General features: G+C 38.6%; 1 long non-coding RNA gene across 3 annotated transcripts in view; it reads left to right on the top strand.

Annotated features, from left to right (window-relative positions):
* LOC137153575 (uncharacterized) overlaps window positions 1-20,517 on the top strand; it is a 190,084-nt gene that overhangs the window by 53,400 nt on the left and 116,167 nt on the right. The gene's annotated exons all lie outside the window — the stretch shown is intronic.

Raw genomic sequence — 20,517 nt, 5'->3', positions numbered from 1 at the left:
CTCTGGAGAATGCCCTTTATTTTTCCATAAGTCATTGTACTACTAGAGATACAATTTGAACAGACCTAAGAAGGGTCAGCATAATAGGAGCTCCTTGTGAATGTAGAAGGTGGTCATTTAGAAAATTTACTGATGATCAGAGGCAAGCTTGTTACTGTCAATATTAATTAAGATAGGGTCTTTCCACAATTCATGCATTTATAACTCACCTCAGTAGCTGGTAAGATTTTCTCCTCTTTATCCCTTCTATATGTCACAGAAATGTAAGAAATCTAGAAATGTTTAAATACTCTTAATTTACTGTTCCCAGAATATTTTACTGGTGCCTCAAATCAGGAAAATTAAGTGTAAGCATTTAAAAAAAAGCAAGGTGAGGATAAAAAATGCAATTAAAAGAGAAATGCTTGCTTAAATCACAAAGCAGGCCATAAGTAAAATACACAGATTAAACTAATATAGTTAAAGGTCTGTCAAACATTTCCCTACCGCAGCAGTACACTATCATCCAAATATGCTTTTAACTGCATCTCTTGTGAGATGTACCCTAGCAAGTTTGGAGAAACATTTAAGAGAGAGACAAGAAAATGAGAGAGAGACTTGAAAAATAGACAAGATGTACAAGCGAGAAACCAGGAGTTATAAGCATGAATAGATTGCCTCTGATAGCGGGGGACGGAGCTCAATGACCTGTGAGTTCCTTCCAGTCCTAGGTTACTATGGAGTGCATGAGAAATAAATTCACAAGCGTGAAAAATTGAGAAACATTGGAAGCGAGAACTTGTCTATTATTTTCTTTTGTAAATGAGCAATAAGATATAAATATTTTGTTGTTAAGCTCACCACCAGCAGTTCAGACTTGGCATCAAACAATCTGCCCATGTGGTTTCTCTTTCAAGTTCAAGATTAGCTCTTAAAAAAACAAAAACAAAAAACGGTAACTTTCTTGTATAAATGTACCTATACTTTGACAGCTACAGTGACATGGTTAACCCAGAGCTGGATTAGTGTAACTGACAAGAGACATTATTTGATCTCTCATTAAAAAAGTAATGTCACCAGTATACTGAATGCCTATTAGCCATTTTCTATTTTGCCCATCTAATTAATTGCTGGATGATTTCAGAAGTAAACTCTGTGATCACATTTCTTGTGTTGCAGGAAAGACCTATATTAAAGAATTGTACAGGTTGCATTCTCCCTTCAGTCATCAAAAGATGAGCAGGTATAGGCCTCTCTTCACCAGCTCTACATCTCAAAAAAAGCTGTATGTTTCTGATTATATGTGGGAGGTGTTTCTTGGATTGTAAAAACTTCACATTTTTTTCACTCAAGTAAGGTCTAGGGACAGCATGGGGAAAACATAGAGACTATTGTGGGAGAAGCAGACAAACAGGACATCAAGACTGGCGTCACTGAGTGTGGAAGGGTATGAGGCTTGGAAGTATTAGATTTTTATTAGTAAATGTCAGTAAAATGATTTCATCATACATGCACAAAGGGATGAAAAAACATTTCCATCAACAGTAATTGAAATTCACAGATAGGCAAAGTAAGAAAAATGTTGCTTGAGAAATTATTAGAGTTTGATTTACGGATATTTGCTTTATCTACTTCACAAGTCAAAAATACAATTTATGTTATAAAGTTATAAAGCTTTAAATTTTTGAATCTCAACTTCTACTGTCATTTTTGAATCTCAGCTTCTACTGTCTGACCCCCCAAATTTCCCTCAACTGTGAAAATATAAAGCAGTAAAAATTGAAAAAATGCTTAAAACCAATAATTTTGTGCAGCTGTGAAAATTCAAATCAATAAAAATAAAAATTGCTTTAAAATAATCATCTGTATTATCTTCCAAAACTTTAATTATAAGTCTAGACATAAGAGACTAAATTCAGTGAAAAAGGTGGTGACAGAATAATACAAGGCTGCGGAGATGAGGAAAAGATGTTTAAACTCAGTGTGATGAGAAGAGGGAGCTAGGGAAGGGGAGCTGACACAGTCAAATGAACGGACAAGTAGGAAAATCTTAGTGATTGTAATTAGTATGATTAGAGTGGGAAGGCGGTACTGTGGGTGTTGGCGAAGCCAGATAGGGTTGCTGTAATCAAAAAGAGTGCTGATGAGCTCTGCTATGTTAGTTTTAGATGTATGAACAGAAAGAAAAGTATGAGTATGACATATTGTGATGGATGAAGCAGCAGGATTTGGACACAGTGTATAAATGTGTGTCCAAGATACAGACCTTGAATTTTGATGGGGGGGAGAGTGCAGGAAGGAAGAAAAAAAGCAAGCACAGAACCTTTCCATCAGAAAATGTTGAAATTAGCACTTTTGACACACAGCCCTGTTAAAAGGTCAGTCTAATTTATGATTAATGATACTTCCCTAACAATAAAACTAATCTCAACATGATGACTTCAGCTGAGGAATTCAGGGGTCCTCTCTTCAGGATGCTCAAATCTAAATCAGAACAGCCTTATAAATAAAAACAGCTAGCCATAACATTCTGGAGAGACCCTGATTGGGAACAGAATACAGAGACAGGAGTAAACTGCTGGCATCCCAAAGAGGGGAAGGAAGGAGAACTATAATACTTAAAGGCAAAAGCCTCCCAACAACAGACAGCTTGCACAGCAAGGTAAAATACTTCAAAGCAGCAATCACCTCCAAAGGAAAATAGTCAGAATTGTGGGCAGTACCTTTTGTGCTCCTCAACGTCCAAAGCCTAGTCCATAAAGGATATGTTTTTCTACCGCTCAGATATTGTCTGCAGATCCATGGCAATTTACTAAGAATTTTTGCAGAGCTAATGATGTTTGATGAAAAAAAATCTTCTTTACCCAAGGCCTAAGACATGCTCTGCAGATAAATTGAATGGCGTTATAAAGCATTATTAAAATTACTGATGCTTAACGTAGTTGATGCAGCATGTTCAGAAGCTCCTATCATCTTATTCTTACTTAATTATCTTTGGTCTCAAACTACCTAATGTTCTAATTATACTGTTTCTCTTCTGGTTAGAAACATTTGTGTCATAAAAAGATGTATTTACTAGCAAAAGAAAAAAAAAGTGCTGTGATTTAAAATAGCTGTAGCTTGTTGGTTGAGAAGGGGCTGCTTTGCTTCTAAAGGTCAATTTGCAGTACAGATATAACTGTTATGTGTAACTTGGCTCTAACACATCCACATAGCATAACTGTTTCCAGCAGAATGGTGTTGACCTATTCACAGCTACTACACTTCAACTTTGCATCACTGCATTCTGGGAAAATTTGGGCAGCTATTATATCCTGCTCTGAGAAAGAGGATTATAGGTGTTTTTAAGAATCCTCCTGCCCCACTCTGAGTGCATTAGCATTCTGGGATTTTATTTTATTTATTTTTTTTTTTTTGCACTATCTTCAGATTCCATCAGCCTTCTAAGGCATTTTCAAAGAGGTCAGTTTGACAATTTAGAAGGATACACACCCTGGCTTTGCTTGTTTCATGCTAAACACCAAGAATATGATCAGAAAAGCTCCTAGGAATCAGAGTAATCTGCAGTAGAGTCAGAAAAGGAAGGTGACTACAGATGCAGAAATTTGTCTCTCTTCATTACTGAAGTCTTCCAGGAAGATATAAGACCAAATACAGTTCTACGTGCTGGCAAGTTTTTGTGATACAGTAAAGTGGCAATGAATGAAGTATCAGGCTCCCTTTCACTTTCAGCATTGAGTGCCTTGACATTAAGGTGCTAATTGACACCTATGAAAGCATCAATCTTTGTGGACAAGGACATTTCCATTGTTTTGTGTAGATTAGCTGCTAATACAAAGTACCACCCCCTTGCTCGTATATCAGGTGTTGGATAGTTCATGGTGGATGCTGTCTGGGTTAGATGTGTATATGGAAAAACACATGTTGTTGCACCATGGGGTGGCCACTCTTACCAAACATCTGTGATAATGAAGGTAGTTAGGAGTGGCTCTATTCCAATTTTGGTGGAGTTGTCAATGTAACCCAGTCTAGACTGTACAGGTAGTTGTACGGCCCTCATGATTTAGTTTAGCATTTGAGCACCTCACAATAACTAATTTATTTTTATTCTTGCAACACTTCTGCAAGTTAGAGGAGAAGTATCCCCATTTTACCAATGGGGAAGTGGGACACCGAGTGTTTGTGTCATTTGTCTGAGGTTACACAGTGAATCTGTGGTTGAGCCAAGAACTGAAACCTGGTCTCCTGTTGCCCAGTCCAGTGACCAATCTACAGATCATCATTCCTACCTAGTCCTTCTTTGTTTTGTCCTCCACACAATGGCACTGAGCTGGTTGCCTTATGGCCATGTAGGCCTTTGTGGATTCCTGGTGTACCAGTATTAACTGGCTGATCCAAAAAGTGCACAATAGCAGGATTTCCAAGAACTCCAGCATGTGCAAAGGGAGTTGAATGGAACCCTTTCCCCATTGGACACCAGGGAATTTAATGCTCACTGCAATTCTTGAGGTTCCAACCTTCCCTTTGCTACTCTGTGTAATGAAGCAATACCCTGACTACTTTGAATCAGACTTCAATATGGTATGAGACTTTAAATAGATTTCCAAGGTGAAATCTGTTTGCTTTGTGACAGCAGTGGAGAATTTTACCTTATGGCCTGGAACACAGAGATGTCATTCCAGAGACCTGATATTTATTCTGGGTGAAATTCACCCACTGGGCAGAGGCCAGCATAAAGCTTATGCACCACTTGAAGTATTACTTAAGACCTAAGTAGTGCACAGGCTGTGCACTTGCCCTCTGCACAGTGATCAACTTCATTCTCCATGAGGATGGATGGTTATTGGGGGGAGCTCAGTAGCAGTCAGAGCTAGGAAAGTCAATGAGAAAAAGGAGATCCTTCAACTCGCCCCACCTTCCACTTTTTTTTTTTTTTTGCCAATGTGTTTGATGGTGTGAGGATTTATTTATTTAATGGATTGAACTCTTCATCCAATAATCACATACTTATACTCATTTGTCAGTACAGCAAATTAAAATGAGATTATCATATAAATGGTTGGCTGTTTGCTGGTTATAGTGCAGTGATGTATGGTTTATAGCAGACTCAGCTCTTGTACTTTAGGCCAAATGTGTGATTAATTTTACACAGCTTCATAACTTAGTCTAATAACAGTATGTTAGCAGATCTAAGAACATGAAATTCCACAATGTACATGTTGCAAATTGGGCCAGAGAGAATTGCACTCCACAAAGATTAAGCACCTTTCATTTTTGATGCTGGCTCAGCTCTGAACATTGGTTGTTAACCATAATTCCATTTTTGGCGGTTATTTTGATTGTTTGCATATTTGTTTTTTCTGCTTTAGAGACTATACTGAGGGTGTAGGTGAATAGGGCCAATGCGATTGCAAGAGAGTAATTGATGTTAGTTTAGAAAAAAAACCCATCAGATAGATTTTTAGTTGAACTGGAAGGATTTTAAAACCTAAGCATAGACTTTATTGTAAGCTACAGATACTGGCATGTGAAAACAAGGAGTTTGTGTGAAGTTAGTTGCAGAGGGCAAGGCTTAGGGACAGATCCTCTGTTGGCATAAATGGCCATATCACTATTGACTTCAATGAACCAATGATAATTTAAACCAGCTAAGTATCTGTACCTGATCAGTCATATAACTGAAGAGCAAAATGATATCCCTGCACCAGTATCTTCATCTCTGGATCCTTTCACATACCAAGAATTAACGTTCTTTAAAGTATTTCTCTGGATGTGCAGCTTTTAGCACAAATGTGCTGACCATCATCTTGGCCTTCTGGAAACTGAGCTGAGGATTACCAAAAACTGAATTATCACAATAATCAAAGATCCATGACACCATAGAAGAGGGCAATTTTTATTACACATGAATGTTACAATAGCTCAGAGATTCTGATCAGAATCATTACATTAGGTGCTGCAGAGGCGGACAAGGTCCATTCTCCAAATGGGCTTGCAATCTAAGGGCTCTACACGGATTTTTATTAGATATCACAGAGTTTGATAAGCAAGACTTTGAATATGAGACCTCCGTGGTCCTTCTCAACGTAGTTGTCAATGTTAATAAATGTGACTACTGTGGTGGTTATCTTTTGGACTTTTATTTCTGATTAATCATTACATCCACAAAACAGTGAACTCTCCAAATCAATTACACACATAGAAGAAAACTTCCCCATTGCAAAGTCAGAACAGGTTCTTCTAGGCATTATAATACCAAAGTACTTTGGTCAGATTTTATATAGATTCTCACAAACTGTGACATTCTTGCCTGAAGCCAAGTGGCACTCAAAAAGGGTACAATTCTTTACTAACTTTGCAAACATAAACCAAAATGAAAGAAATTACTTTTTTTCAAACTGATCCTTGAAACTGGTTAAGGTACCAGCAAATGCATGAGCAAGAGTAGAAAATGGCCTTTGGAATTTTAGTTTTTGATCCATCTAACCAAATTATCACTACAAGCAGTGATTCCTAAAACTGATTGCCCGTGTATATTGTCTTCAGAGAGTGTGTTGGTGCTTTACTTTTTTATAAGTGTGCTTCCATTTCAGTTTTTTTCACTGGTTTCTGTACAACGAATGGCCATTCTAGTCATTCTTCTCAGGTTGGTAGTGAAGAATGAGCTGTAGCAGGAAAAATAGCAGCAGGAATTGAAGTTATGGATCCAGCCCATTTAAGCTTTATTCCAGCAAAGCTTATAGACACCTGCTTTAACTTTGAGCACAAGTAGTCCCATTGGACTTACGTTTGTCCACTTCCTCTTTTGATGAAACAATGTTGTCAACAAATATGTTTCCTCCCCCTCCCCCCCCACACACAGTACTGTATTTCTGTAAATGTGGAGTCTGTTGACAGCTAACTAGTCAAGTTTGAGAAATTATTCAATGGTGTTTTTACTTTTTTTTTTTTTTTTTAAATTGAGATGCTTCTCTACTTTCTCTGTGCTAGGAACCTTCATTTTTGTGTTTTTAATTAGTATTTAACTTTAGATACATCATCAGCCTTAACTTCACAAGATAACCCCTAGAATGATTTTTAGTTAGATAACAAAGACCAGAAGATTCCAGTGAGTGGATACTTCAATACATTTGCTTCTCCTGAATATTCATGCACTGCTTTCTGGATATAAAATGATGTATGGTCCAGATCAAGAAGATTTTAAGTATATGCTTGAGCGTATACATTTGAGTAATCCTACTGAAGTTATGTTAGGTACTGACAGATAATACATTAATTACTAGCTTCAATCTTTAAAAATCAAGGAAAAAGCCAGGATTATTTTCTCATTACAGGAACTACCTTTTTGAATTTCCTAGGATTGGGAAAATCATGTTTCAGGTGGGTACTGTACTGTACTCACATCAAGCCATATGAACTTGGTCTTTCAGGTTATCAGTGAAACAAAATGATGAAAATGCAGTTTTTTACAGTTGTTTAGGCAGGTTAAACATTTATTGTTCTTTAAAATATCTGCAACATAATTAATTTCTAGACTATCTGCTATTCTGGTGCTACAGGTACTGTGAGGTGATGTCAATGTAAAGGATGATCTCAGAGAAAATTACCATTTACCACGTGGTAAATAGAAGGCTGCTGTGGGAAATGGAAGAAAAACAGTGTTTTCTTATAATTGTCCTTGTATATGGAAATCACCCTGAATATGTATAGAAACACTCAGTCACACGCTTTCCCAGTCTCTTTCTGATTTATGTGTATCTTGAGTGGAAAAGAGCAAAAAAGCCATTCCAGTCTGATACATTATAACACCTGTTGTGTTTTATTAAGCTCAATATGGGTCCCAGGAGGAGAGAGCTGTCTCATGTTTCAAGCAGTCATCTCAATATAGATTTATATGTAAGCATGTGAACTTAAGAATGAAATACTGATTCTGGAAGCACCTGGGAGCAAATCAAAGAAAAGTCCCCAAAGTGCAGTCATTAGATCTAAGTAGTTTAAAATAGTTCAGAAGAATTTTACAAGTGTTTTTACATGTTGGATATTGTGTCTTTTTAAGGGATATGCTTTATTACTTGTTGGAACTAATGCAGTATAATACAGTAACCATGTTAGTTTCCTGACTCTGTGATCTCTGATCTCCAGAGTGGAAGACACTGCATATTTTTCCTGTGATATAACAAGGAGAGCTATAAATACTCAATGGAGACTGTTTTGAAGAGGATTTTTAAGGCACTGTTGTTATATGAACCTAGCTTTACATAAAACCAGGTTAGGGCAAACAATAGCAACAGCAAAGGCTGGTACACAAACACACCTCTTCTCCTTCCCTATTTACCTCAATGAATTGCAAAGTTTGACCCATCCTCCCTTCTTTCATCTCAGTGAGGTGTAAGCTTCAAAACCTAATTGAGACAACTTGCATGAGGTCCCTGCCTTGAAGAGCTTGCAGTCTACAGCCACGACCTTTCCGTTACAATCGAAGAGGCTCTATGCAGTGGCAGGGGTCTGCCTGTGTAGATGCAATTTTAGGGCTGTGACCTAATTTCACACATGACATGATGAGTCAAGAAAACAGCCGGTTGCAAATGAGTGGGGAAGACAGCAGTCACAACAGGAAGATGCACTCACAATAAATATTAACTTTATTAAACTTTTTTTTTTAAACAAGGGAATTAAATACAAAAACATTTTAAAAACAAAATTAAAGTAGCATGGTTATAACAGAGGAATGGATCTTGTAAGGGGAATGTCATGAAATGTGCCAAATTGCCCATTCCATCTGGTAAACAATATCTTTAGCTATGGATTTTATCAGGAAAAACAAAAATAGTAAATAGTACATATATTCAGTGCAGCCCATAATCATTTCTGTAGGAATCCTATTGTTTCCATTTTTTGTTATTTACCTCTGTAACATTAATACAGCATTAACTTTTTTTTTTCATTAGTTTCTGTTTTGGCTGGTGGTGCAAGATAGTCAACATGCTTCATTGCACCTTTTTTTTAAAAAAACAAACCAAACCCTGACAACAACACCCCACTTCCCCCAACAACTTTACAGCTAGAAATACTGCAATTTACCAAGGCTCTGCAATTTTAGCTGTTTAGGTGTAGCACGGCTTTATGATTTGCAATGCTGCTGCAATTTAATATTTATCTTATAATAATTGACATATTTATGTGAATCACTAGACTTCCAAGGAACATTTATTCTTTGTATTAAACTGTATATCCCTTTGTATTGTCCCTGTACTTTGCCTGAATTACAACAGCGGTCAATTTTTGTAGTCAATGTACAAAAATCCTCTTCGTAGTAATAGCAGTTATGTGGGCCCCTCAAAGAAGAATAAAATAACATTCTTATATATTTTTAAAGTTTTAGATTCATATTTATTTTTGTGAAAAATAAAAAAAGATGTCAAGATTAGAAACTGATGTTTGTGCCCAACAGTCTCTATAGAGAGAAGGTGATCATAAAAAAGTTCCCTACATTTTCCAGTTAACTGAGCAGTGCTGACAAAGAGCAACTAGTGTGCCTAGGACAAAATTGACAACCTACTTTCAGAGTAACTGGTTTCTGGGCAGGGATATCCATGAAGAGTTGGCGAAATTGGAATTCTTTCCCCAACCTATGAATTACAGAGCTGTGAGACAGCCCCTATTCCAGCCCTTAGGGTGGAATATTGGTTGCTGCCCTCCAGTTTTCTGTGCCAGTGCTACTGTATAATCAGTGGTCCAATGGCTGACTATGCACTCAGCCATGTAGGGCTAACATAGCAGTTGTAACTTGGCCACAAGCTCACATGTAGTTGTTTGTTACCATGAGTGAGGCCAAATTCAAAATACAGTAATGTGTATATTAGTGAGTTATGTTTAATCTGGCATGTCTGTATAGCAGCATTATATTATTAAAATGGGGAGATTACCAGACCCAAAACATGCTTCTAGCCATGACATTTTTATGTTGTGGCAAGCTATTTTAGAGCTAATTTTCAGAGTTTATATGGCTCCTTCTGAGCTATGAAAAGTTAGACTGATGGTAACTAAGGCACCTTGCTTTACAGACAGATGGATTTGGAAAATTGACCAAATAGTATTTTTAAAGCTAGGATATCTGTAAAGGAGTTTTGCTGGCATACAGAGGACAGAACACATGGTGATGTAGTGTGGTGTTGTAAATAGGTTTCACTGGTACTCATTTGGATGACTTGCATAAATCACTTGTGCTTTTGCCACTTGTGAATAATATGGCCAATAAAACCTTTACATTGTGCCACACCAAACAGTAGATAATACAGTATGCCGCATGTGAGAACTTAAACCTTGAGTAATTTTTTTCTACACATTTAAAATCATTTTGATGTGAGATACTTTTATGCTATTGAACAATTGCTTTGAAATACTTGACAGGTAATCTATGATGCTTGAGTAATTGAACTCCCACCTACTATAAATCTCCTGTTGTAATCACATAATAAATGGCTTTGTACTTAATAGCAACACAGCAGCTTTTAGTATGCATGTGATAGCATTATTGAGGCTACTGCAGACATATGATGTTTTACAACTTCATAAAAAATACTCAAGAATAAATTCAAATCACTACTTAATACGGAGGACAAAGGTGCATACTGTTCTTTTGTACCTTAATAAATTAGAGCAAAGAAAATAAGAATGCCAAGATTTAGCATGGGGAATATGAGCAATTAGGAAGCCCTCTGTATAGATCCTGAAACAAGTAAGTTGGCACATCTATTTTTATTAAATTGTAAGGGTCCAATTCACTATTTCCCTGAGGCCCATTTATGCTTCTCCAGTTGTGTAAAGGGCATAGCAGATCTCCCCGAGACTGAGGAGGTGCAGCTGATCGTTGGGACTATAATATCAGGAAATGATGGAAAATATCATTTTTTCCTTCATTTCCTACAGGTCTAGCAAAATGCCCTTGATTCATGTAAAGGTGCAGTAGTAATCCTCTCTTACTTTTAAACCCAGCCTGTCATTGTAAGTCAAGATGCAGCCACCGCTTGATTTTCAGGAAGGCTGAAAATTTGTCTGAATGTTTGCAAAGAAGTGATACTTCATCCACCCTTTCTGGAAATGTGCTATTATGGCTCTTGCTCCCTTTAGTGATACTCTTAAAATGGTTGGAGAATGGGGAGTAGTGAGAAGTTTTCGCATAGTGAAGCCGGGGGGGAGGGATGATGATTAAAAGCGAATGAGGTTTCCTTTTTGAAAAATGGGCCCTTAAGTACATGACTGGAGTCAAATAACACATTCATGTGAGTTCATGAACTTGCCACTGAGATCAAAACTTGTTCCCAAGTATGATGCTAAAATATACTTCTGGTTATGCCTCACAGGGCACAGTGCCACAGAACCTCTGCAGCTCTGTTCCATGCATCTGCAGGACACTATGTACTAGTTCCAGCATTTATAATAGCAGGAAGACATTCACTGAGCAACAGAATAATAGCGAGAAGCTGAGACTGTTTCAATAGCTGCTCGGGCAGTCACAATTCCAGTTGCTGAGTCTGAGTTTATTTAGGAAGATGGCGATTGTTGATTATTTAAAAGAATTCTCTTCCTTTTTTTTCCTCTTTGAAACAGTTTGCTAGCTCAGCATGGGAGAGGGATTTTCTGTGCCACTGAGTAACTTTTCTTAGGCTGCGCTGAAGATAATTGGTAGGAATTAAAGCATAAGTTATATCACCTACATATTTGACTTGTTTAATAAATTGTCTGACTGTATTGGTCTCGCTAAGTCTAGCTTGATATATATTTGCTAATCAGGTTGGGTAGTTTGCAAGTACCAGAACGCATGTAATGCATACATTATTGGTCACAAACTGCATATTTTTCTGCATCACTTGAACATCTTGCTGAAAGCTATGTAGTTTACTAGAGTGATTGGTGTTTTAATCAACCATGTCAGTGGTTTTACCTGCTATAGTAAATGGTTTGATAAATAATGAGCCATCTTCTATGGACAAAAGGTGGTGTTTAATACAGGTTGGTCAGGAGCCCCCAGAGCTCTCAGGCCCAGTTGTTCATGCCTATGCATGTACAGTTGCCACAGACGTCGCTAGCAGCAGCGTGGGTGTATGTTAGGACTGATTTGGTCTCCAGCTCTTCTGAGTAAGCTCGTCAAAATTCAACGCCATTGTGTGTCTTCTGTCATTTGGGCTGAGTGTATCCGATTGATTCGATAACATCTGTCAGAAAGGAGAAGTGAACAAATCAGCCAACAGCCCTTCTGTTCATTCTGTTAACAATAAGGAAAAATTATAATGCACACTGACCTATTCACTAGTGATCCGCACCAATTTTCACTGATAAATTACCAGGTTTTTTTTTATTAATGGAGTTCAGTTTTTACTGATTTACACCCGTTTATTAGTCCACGCAGTATTTGTTTGGATACTTATTTTTGTTGAACACTGAAGATTTATGCAATTGTGTCCTGCAGCTTTGAGATTGAAGCAGTTCCTCAGTATACAAAACACATAGGCGGAGGTTGGAAAATCAAACAACATTAATAAAAAGACACTGCCCGCCTTTTTCTTTGCATCCGTTTAGTGTGGCAGTGTGAATTTAAACAATCCACAGGTAAAGATATGCTATTATTAATGCTATTATAATGTATCTAAAGACAAACTTGAAAACTTACTTCTAAAGAAGTCAATGTAGCACCGCCTGTCCACCTGGTTACCTCCTTTACTGTCAATCGCCTTATGGGACTGGATAGGCAGGCCTGGGTTCTTCTGGATCTCCACACAACCACTTTCTGTGGCTGGCTCCAGACTACCCCCAAAATAGCCTCCCCCCGAGGGCTCCCAGGGGAGATCATATCATTCCCTACTGGGCAGGCTAAATCTTTTTCTCCCGGGCTTTCCCTTGTCAATCATTTGACCCTGCCCCTTCCTGTGAGCAAGCAGACCTGCAATCCTTCCCCAAACCAACATGAGCCCCTGTTGTTCTACATAGTGTCTTCGCTCCCTCCCTCTGCTCTCTCCCTACCAGACTGAGTCTGCCCTTGGCTCCCCTTCCTACCCGGGACAGTGCCTCTACACAGAGCCTCAGGAACCTAGGTAAACTACTTGAGGGTTACAGATAGATAAGGTAAAAAGATAAACATGGGGTGAAAATGCAAATCTATGCCTGAAAGCCAACAAGAAAATAAGTTAGACGTTTTCCAGAAAAGTAAAGACAAGATTGAAGAGAACGCATTGCACTGCGAGTACTGCAGCATTGAGGTCAGTGCTTGCGCTGACAGAATAAAGCAGCATGCTGAAAGCAAGCAACACAAGAAACTTAAAGAAGAAAATGAGCTTGGGGATAAACTGTCAATACCAGGAGCTTTCACTAGGGCTTTAATGAAAGAGAAGACACAGCATGATTATGTCAATGAATTTGTGCGTGCTCTTTGTTTCACCGGACAACCTCTGTTAATAGCAGAGGGGCCTGTTGGTGACATGGTGTGACTGTACTGCCCAGCAGCAAAAACCCTTCCTATTGCAGACAACCTCACTTGTAAGTATCTGAAAGAAAATAATGATACTGTAGTATCTAAACAGATAGAAATGTGGTATCTAGACTGATTTTTGATGAGTCTGCTGATACTTTGGACTATCTGATTTTTGGCCTTTTGTTTTCATTTTTTGATTTCAAAGAGAATAAACCCGCAATGTTTTGGGGCTGATGTGACTTTCATCCCCTCTGCTGGCAGACGTTTTATCGACGCAGGAATAATTGACATATTTCAGATGTACCAACTAACTTGGGAAAACGTAGCCACAATTAACATGCTTCCTACATGGCTAAGTTTGCATAGGGGGGTTAAACTCAATCAGAAACAGGAGCTGCTACGTATTACCTGTCCTGCTCATTTGATTAATGTTGCACTGTTAGCAGCTACTGCTACAGAAGAAATGAAAGACATGAAATCTTTCATCATTGGATTCTGGGCCGTTTTCAAGCATGCAGACAAGTTGAAGGCTTTGTTTTACACAGGGCGAGATGAGTGCAGAGCCAACTGCCAATTACCTATATGTGTTGTGCCACGTCGGTGGATGAGCTTGTATTTCGCTGCCTGTCATGTAAATAACATGTGAAATGTGCTAATGCGTCTCCTAGATCATCCTCAGTTCAGAAACTCTGAAGAGACTGTCAAATAACCAGAATGACCGCCAGATTCTGTGCACCAAGGTAATGTTCATTGTTGAAAACATGGAATCACTGTGTGACACACAGACAACACTGGAGTTTTCTGCGGCTACTGCCAACACGTTTGCCAATACTGACGTTTACAGGATCCTGACAACCAAAATCTCAGCTGAACTGAGCACAAAAGCTGCAGGAGAAACATAAGGTGAGAAAACCCAGCTGTTTTTGGAAATCTTTCCCACCTGGGAAATGAGAAAACCTAAAAAGCATTTCAAACCGTCAACACAATTCTCAGTGAGAAATGGGAGATGACGGTGGCCCCTAATCTGAACCTGGAAGTGTTTGGTGCTGAAGATTCTATTTGGAATGTTATCCAGGTGTTGCATCCCTTCCTGAAGGTGAATTTTGCAGCAAACTACAAACATTATGCCAGAGTGTTTCAACCATTTGCCACTAAATAAGAAATTTCAAATCTGAAAGGGGAATTTACTACATACATGGACTTGCCTAACCCTGATAATGCAAAACTGGATGGGCTGGCTTTTTGGAACAGTCATCAAGACGCTTCCCAACTTCAGCAAAGTGGCACGATGAGCTTTGAGTGTACCCCCTGGATCTATTGATGAGGAGCGCATATTTTCAAAGTTGGGCTACCTCCAAGACAGCAAGAGGCTCAACATGAGTGAGGATACTTTGAAGAAAATTGTGCGAGCATATACAAACCAGGATTTTCACCCCAGCTTGCAAACCCCCCCATCTTGCCAAGCACTAACTATTTGTCTAGACAAACCCTTAAACTGACTGAATACTCCACAGATAGTACAGCCTCAACTGGACATTACATAATCTAAAAGATAATGTGTGTTGGATTAGCTAGGCAGAACAGACCATCTTAAAGATGAAGCTTCAGCCATCACTTAAAGATTCGATGATGCCTTAAATCTGTAGGCTTTTTCTGTGCCTTGTCAGTGCTGGGGTTTGAGGTGTGAAATTCAAATTTCTCTGTCGTCGTTTGAGTCCGTCTCTGCATGTTAAAAACCTCTTTATAACAAGTTTACTCCAAATGTGTTCTTTGTAGTTTGACAACTTGTTGAGTACCATGTTTAATACTTTTCTTATCCCACCAACACCTTTTCCCTCTTGGTTTGTCACGCTGGCTGGATTGGGAGGGGAAGCATTTATGATATTGTTTGACATCAATATGTCAAAATCATAGTGATTCATGTAAGATATGCCATGTCAGGTACTGTTAGAAAGGCTATAATATGCTAAGTAAGATGGTGATGTTTATGTTCATGTGGTATATGTGTAATGGAAGTTATGGATATATTTGATATATCTGTATTTCAAATTGTGCTGTCTGAGACACACCAGAGACAGGGTGGCGGCAGAACAATAGCCTGCTTAATGGCCCATTGAGACATTCCCAGATGCAAGGGGCCCACGGGGAAAAGCCAGAGGTATACCTGATGAGTCACCAGGACTTGCTCATGTGACTCTGAACTCCATTTTGGTTCCTGTAAAATTCCACAAACAGCATGGCAAGGGCCAGAGGATATATAAGGCAGAGGCCTGGGAATCCATTTTGTTCTTCAGTCGGGATTCAGCTTCAGCTACCAACCTACCTCTGGATTAGCTCATCTACAACTGAACTGAAGCTGTGAAACAAAGGACTGACACCCATCCAAGTACTGGATGTATACCAGAGGGATTATACAAGCCTGCAAACTCCACAGTTCTTCTAGAAACCTGATGTATATGGACTTTCAAATCATTTGTATGTATCTGATTGCTTTAATCCTTTAACATTTCTCTTGTTTGTTCCTTTCTTTTTATAATAAACCTTTAGTTTTAGTTACTAAAGGATTGGCTGGCAGTGTGGTATTTTGGCTAAGATCCAAACTTTTATTGATCTGGTGCTGTGGTTGACCCTTTGGGGTCAGAAGGAACCTTTTTGGTAAAAAGCATAGAGTTTAAATAACTAATCTCTTTACTGGACCTAGTGGCTGATCAAGACTGGAATGCAGTTTAAATAACTAATCTCTTTACTGGACCTAGTGGCTGATCAAGAAGCCAGTATACAAATATACACAGCCCCCTTTACTGCATTCCAGACTTTAGTCTTTAGAGTGCCGCGGAACCATCGTTGTTTTTGAAAGATAGGATTGGATACCAAAAGATCAAAGTGTAGAAGCATCTACATTGTTTTCGGCAACGAGGGTTCCGCGGCACTTTAGTCTTTAGAGTGCCGCGGAACCCTCGTTGCCGAGAACAATGTAGATGCTTCTACACTTTGAGCTTTTGTTATCAAAGCCAATATGGCAAAAACAACGAGGGTTCCGCGGCACTTTAGTCTTTAGAGTACCGCGGAACCCTCGTTGCCGAGAACAATGTAGATGCTTCTACACTTTGAGCTTTTGTTATCAAAGCCAATATGGCAAAAACAACGAGGGTTCCGCGGCACTTTAGTCTTTAGAGTACCGCGGAACCCTCGTTGCCGAGAACAATGTAGATGCTTCTACACTTTGAGCTTTTGTTATCAAAGCCAATATGGCAAAAACAACGAGCGTTCCGCGGCACTTTAGTCTTTAGAGTGCCGCGGAGCCCTCGTTGCCGAGAACAATGTAGATGCTTCTACACTTAGAGCTTTTGTTATCAAAGCCAATATGGCAAAAACAACGAGGGTTCTGCGGCACTCTAAAGACTTTAGTCTTTAGAGTGCTGCGGAACCCTCGTTGCCGAATACAATGTAGATGATTCTACACTTTGAGCTTTTGTTATCAAAGCCAATATGGCAAAAACAACGAGGGTTCTGTGGCACTTTAGTCTTTAGAGTGCCGCGGAACCCTCGTTGCCAAGAACAATGTAGATGCTTCTACACTTTGAGCTTTTGTTATCAAAGCCAATATGGCAAATACAACGAGGGTTCGGCGGCACTCTAAAGACTAAAGTGCCGCGGAACCCTCGTTGCCGAAAACAATGGAGATGCTTCTACACTTTGAGCTTTTGTTATCAAAGCCAATATGGCAAAAACAACGAGGGTTCCGCGGCACTCTAAAGACTTTAGTCTTTAGAGTGCCGCGAAACCCTCGTTGCCGAAAACAATGTAGATGCTTCTACACTTTGAGCTTTTGTTATCAAAGCCAATATGGCAAAAACAACGAGCGTTCCGCGGCACTCTAAAGACTTTAGTCTTTAGAGTTACGCGGAAACCTCGTTGCAGAGAACAATGTAGATGCTTCTACACTTTGAGCTTTTGTTATCAAAGCCAATATGGCAAAAACAACGAGGGTTCCGCGGCACTCTAAAGACTTTAGAGTTTAGAGTGAACCCTTGTTGCCGAAAACAATGTAGATGCTTCTACACTTTGAGCTTTTGTTATCAAAGCCAATATGGCAAAAACAACGAGGGTTCCGCGGCACTTATTTATTTAGTTATTTAAACTGGAATGCAGTAAAGGGGGCTGTGTATATTTGTATACTGGCTTCTTGATAACCAGCGTGAGAAATCAAAAGCACAGTTTGTGGCTGGTTGGGAAGTTTGGCTTCAGTGCCACCCACCAGTGCTGGGAGAATCTGCTCTCCTTTTACAGCCTGCCCTGATCTTGGCATTCTCAGGTGGCTGCCCTAGGCACGGAAGAGTTACAGTTGGTATACCTCTTCTTTAATTTTATTGAAGGTCAACACTTTCAAACACTGCCTGAAGTTCGGCTCTTAAGTGTTCCCCTTTCCTATCTTTTTTTTTTTTGGACAGGGGAAAACGTTTGTTTTATGTTATTGTAATTGTTCTGTGCCATTTATACTGTGAAGACTTGACACTGAGCTGTGGCGTATTGTGAATTATTCTTTGTGTACTCCATTTAACTCTTCCACTTTGGATAATAATTGGCTGTGTCTGTGGGAAATGTCACCATCTCTGCAGGGTGGCCTAGAGGCAATTGCTGGGCTTGTTTTCTCAGATGATGTTTGAGTTGAGCATATGTCGGAAGCACTTAATGATGGATATCTTTGTGCAGTACTGAATTGGAGAAATCTCTGTAGGTACCAGTAATGAGCTTGTTTTAAAAGTTGCTGATGCTGTTTAATTATTTATTATCATTGTACAACACACTTAAGAGACGTCAGCTTTTGCAAAGTAGACCTGATACATTCTTAAATGTATAATATCTCAGAAATCTCATTCCTGGAAAAGATGTATCATTCACACCTTATCAAAAATGCTGAAATACTAAAACATTTTGGGGAATAAAAAGGCTCTATGTGTGACTGAGCTGCTGTAATATATCCTGGGAGATATAGATCATCCAGGGAGCAAAGTTATAGGAGGCATCACAGACCTAAGACTATAATTTCCTTGAGGTATCATGGAAGCTCAGATAGATGCAGAGATTAACATTGACTGAACCCAGGTCTAAATATTTTGGTTTGGGTTGAAACAAAATGTTTCATTTCAATTTTCCTGATGAGAAAATTCTGCCAAAATCAATCTTTTTCATGGAAGACTTTGATTGCGATGAAACTCCATTTTCTGACAGGAGAATGTTTCATTCCAAATTTTTCAGCCAGCCCTTAAACTAATATTCATATAGGATGAAATAAATCCTGCCCCCATTCAGTGTCTCAGCTGTGGACATGCAAGGGCTGAACTGCAGTGCAACAGCCAAAGTATAGAAAGGACAAGATATGACGAGGCTGCACATGGTGTCGTTTTTCTTAGCCTGATGATGCTCTAGGGGAAGCAATGGGATAAAACCAATGAGCCAGTTATCTTCAAGAAGTGATTTACGGATAAGCCTAAGTGACATCTATCTCAAGGCTTCCTTGCCATCTTTAGTTCCATGTCTTCCTACAATAATTATGGAGGCTGGAAGACTGTCTCGGGAGGATTGTGAAGTCAAGAAATTGAATGTTCCTCAACTATCTGTAAATTTAAAAGATATAGATTTACACTTCTAATACACTATGCAATTGTTATGCTCCTGGTGGAAGGATGCCTCTCTTTGTAAACTTATGGATAGAATAGGGGAGGTCCTATTTAAAAAAAAAAGGCTTTGTAAAAAATTCCATCATAAAATGGTAGTCATGGATGGCTCAGGCAGGAAAATCATATAGGCGCTTCAAAACTTATGGATATACATGATACTAATTTTGCTACCATGCAGATGACAGTTCAAAGCTTAGCACATGATGGTATTCAATTCTGTGGGAAAAATTGAAACAATTTTTTTTGGGAAAAAGCTACATTCTTTGAAGTTTTCCAAAATACCAGAAGATCTGCTAGATACTTTTTAGAAATCCTAGACACAGGTTTTGAGGATTTACTCTGGTGAATCCTTCCCAGTTGGTGAAAGTAAACTAAAGAAACTAGATAAAGCTTTAAATTTAACAAACAAAAATATAAATAGGCATCTTCAATGCCTATTTGAAGCACTTTCTGAAAACTAACGTGGTCAAGTTTTGAAGGTTTTGTGGGGCACATTCTGTGGTGATGTGTGTGGTTCAGAAAGCATGTGTGTAAATGGTAAAGTAGTGCAAGTGCCATAGCTTGCATCCATTTGGCATTCTGTGTGTATGAAATCAATTGTGACTAATTCATCAGCTTCCATTTAGTCATTTAAATAAGAACAATGGGAATTTCTGGGTGCTCAGCTCTTTGCAAATCTGGCCGAAGATGGCAGAAGGATAGTGGGTAGTAGTAAAAGCTACTAGAAGGAGGGTGTAAAATAACACATCCTATTTAACTTTTATAATTATTTATTATATATTATATAATTATTTTCATCCTTGCTTCCTACAGTTTTTGTTCAAGATGTTTCTTTAGGGACAAGTTTTTGTTTAACAGAGCAATTAAAATTTCCTCCTCCCCTTTTGTTATAACAGTTTCTTACAATTGTTGATATTTACTTTGAATAGAAATAGTTTAGTAATACATTTTCAGTGCATAGCCCGTTAATCTAATTTTATCCCTGTGCATTATATACATTATTTCTTTTTTGATAACAAAAGTGTAACTCTCATTTTGTATTTCCCCCTTTAAAATGTATTAAATATAATTGAAGAATATACCTTAATAAACAATGAAAAGAAAGAAACAAGTGTGTTACACAGACAACATAAGTAAAGATCTTTAAAAGGCTTTCAACTAATTTCCCTACTTTAAACTGGAAAGTTATTGTGCAAATACTTTGAGCACCTCCATCAAAGAGAAAAGGCTCTAAGGTTGTGACTTTCAAAGGTGTGGTACAAGGGAGTTAGGCATCTAACTTAGGCTACGTTTACACTGATGGTGGCAAAATTGCCGCCGCCAGATCGATCTTTCAGGATCGATTGAGTGGTCAGTGAGACCCGCTCAATCGATCAGGAAGTTGACTGA

Source organism: Emydura macquarii, unplaced genomic scaffold (genome assembly GCF_026122565.2).
Source record: "Emydura macquarii macquarii isolate MOO-44397 ecotype Brisbane River unplaced genomic scaffold, CSIRO-AGI_Emac_v2 contig_1253, whole genome shotgun sequence".
NCBI classification, from domain to species: Eukaryota; Metazoa; Chordata; order Testudines; family Chelidae; genus Emydura; species Emydura macquarii.
This window is presented reverse-complemented; position numbering and strand designations above follow the sequence as displayed.